General features: G+C 27.7%; 1 long non-coding RNA gene across 1 annotated transcript; it reads right to left on the reverse strand.

Annotated features, from left to right (window-relative positions):
• On the reverse strand, window positions 2,236–2,683 carry LOC110267613. The gene is made up of 2 exons (XR_002355431.1): window positions 2,465–2,683; window positions 2,236–2,389 (listed from the first exon to the last, which is right to left on the reverse strand). It is a non-coding gene; the product is annotated as an uncharacterized LOC110267613 (long non-coding RNA).

A 2,683-nucleotide genomic window follows, 5' to 3' on the forward strand; every position in this document is an offset into this window, starting at 1 on the left:
AGTAAAAATCTTTAAGAGTAAAATTATAAAAAGAATAAATTTATTTAGAATGAAAGTAATGTGATTAAGTGTAATTTACTTAGATGTGATTAAAAAATAATTGAATAACTATGTACCATAAAAATTGATATCATTGAAGGATAAAATTAAAATTTATTTTTATGTATCATTTTTGTCCCCAATATTTTCGTCTTATTTAAGTCCCTAACGTTTCAAAATCATTTCAATTTTGTCCCGTCGTCGATTCTGTTAACAGATCCTTAATGGCAGGACAACATTGAGCTAATTTTGAAACGATAGGGACTTAAATACGATGATTTAAATGTTAGGGACAACTTTGGAACTTACTCCAAACGTTGGGGATAAAACCAATACTTTACTCTTTTTTTTTTTGTTGTTACTTGCGAAACCCATGTTTAAATGGTATTTTTTTTTGTTTAATTACTCTATTGGTCCATATAGTTTCACAAAATTTTTAATTAGGTCTCTATACTTTTTTTCCTTTTAATTCAGTCTTTGCACTAATTTTTTTTCTTTTTATTTGGATTCTTGCACCAATTTTTTTTAATTGGTCCCTATACAATTAAACCAATTACTGTTAAGAGGGATCTAATTGAAAAAAAAAATTGTGCAAAAATTCAATTAAAAAAAATATAGAGACCTAATTAAAAATTGAGTAAAGTATCGTTTTTGTCCCTAACGTTTGGAGTAAGTCCCAAAGTTATCCCTAACATTTCAATCGTCATATTTAAGTCCCTAACGTTTCAAAATTGACTCAATGTTGTCCTGTCATTAGGAATCCGTTAACAGAATTGACAACGGGACAAAATTGAGACGATTTTGAAACGTTAGGGGACTTAAATAGGACAAAAACGTTAGGGACAAAAATGATACATAAAAATAAATTTTAATTTAACTTTATCTTTCAATAATATTAATTTTTTACTATACATAGTATTCAATTATTTTTTAATTACATCTAAATAAATTATACTTAATCACATTACTTTCATTTTAAATAAATTTATTTTTTTATAATTTTAAAGAATTTTGATACATTAGAGACAAAAGGTATAATTTATATTTTATTGTATATATATTATTTTTTTCTTTTCTGCAAGTTTATATACTAGTCATTCTATAAACATTTCATGATAACTAAAAATTTTTAAAAGTAAAATTATAAAAAAAATAATTTATTTAAAATAAAAGTAATATGATTAAGTATAATTTACTTAAATGTGACTAAAAAATAATTGAATATTATGTATAGTAAAAAATTGATATTATTGAAGGATAAAATTAAAATTTATTTTTATGTATCATTTTTGTCCCCAACGTTTTTGTCCTATTTAAGTTCCTAATATTTCAAAATCGTCTCAATTTTGTCCTGTCATTAATTCTGTTAACGGATCCCTAACGACAGGATAACATTGAGTCAATTTTGAAACGTTAGGGACTTAAATAGGACGATTGAAATATTAGGGACAACTTTAGAACTTACCCCAAACGTTGAGAACAAAAACGATACTTTATTCTTAAAAATTTTATAAAATTATAAAAATCAATAGAATAACCATATGAAACAGCATGCCTGCATTTTCTTGAATTTTTTTTTCTTTCTTATTTTTATAACCAAGACAAGTGTATTCAATTTCAAACTCCTAAAATCTACGAGACGAAAATGCAAGTTGAATTGGGTAATCGTGTTGGCACAGTCAACACGAAATATGGTATATAGAATAATATCGTTGTTGGATCATCCATTCGATTGCAATTTCATAGAAAGGTATAAGATTTTTAGCAGTGTCTTTTTACATTCTTAAAATTTGAATTTGAATCCACTAAAAATATTTAATATATTGACTAATTTTATAGTTTGAAGTTTGAACATCCACATCAAATGCAAAAGAAATATAAATGCTAAATGGATTTCTCTTTCACTTGATACCTCATTTTTAACTGATCTATTCATATCTCCAAATATTTTGAAGAGATTAGGGGTCAGTAACTTTTGTAATTTATAGTTATCAAGTAGTCATTAATAATATTTTTAATGATATAAAATTTCATCTAATAATATAAAATTACTTATTTTTTTTAGTGATTATATACTGACCAAAATTTAATAAAATTACTGCTGCTAGACTTTTCCAATATTTGTATTGTTGTCCCCTTGACATTTCAGTTTTTCTAATTAACCTCTTCAAAGTTCAAACTCAGGTAGTACAAGTATTCGTCAAAACATATGATATCATGATCATAACATTTGTATAGAAAAGTAAAAACATTTGCATATGAATCCATTAGTTAACTAGCAGCCGCCATGACATCTCTCTCTAAGCTCTTCAACCGTCTTTGCGGCAGAATAATAATCCTATTAGCGTACCTGCTATTACAATTAATCATCTTAATTAAAAAGCTAGAATCATCATTTACAGGTCCAATTGCAAAATTACAGTACCTGAGATCCATCGAAGAGACGAACCCAACGATTCCGTACACAAATGAGATGAAGCCACGTCACGTGCAGTGCACGGTGTGTTTGTCGGAGTTCAAGGAAGAGGAGAAAGTGAGGAGCCTTAAATGCCAACACGTGTTCCACAGGGACTGCTTGGACACGTGGCTGCAAGAATACCGCGCCACGTGTCCGTTGTGTCGGGTAAAATTGTTGCCGGACGAT

This window comes from Arachis ipaensis, chromosome B10 (assembly GCF_000816755.2).
Source record: "Arachis ipaensis cultivar K30076 chromosome B10, Araip1.1, whole genome shotgun sequence".
Classification (NCBI taxonomy): domain Eukaryota; kingdom Viridiplantae; phylum Streptophyta; class Magnoliopsida; order Fabales; family Fabaceae; genus Arachis; species Arachis ipaensis.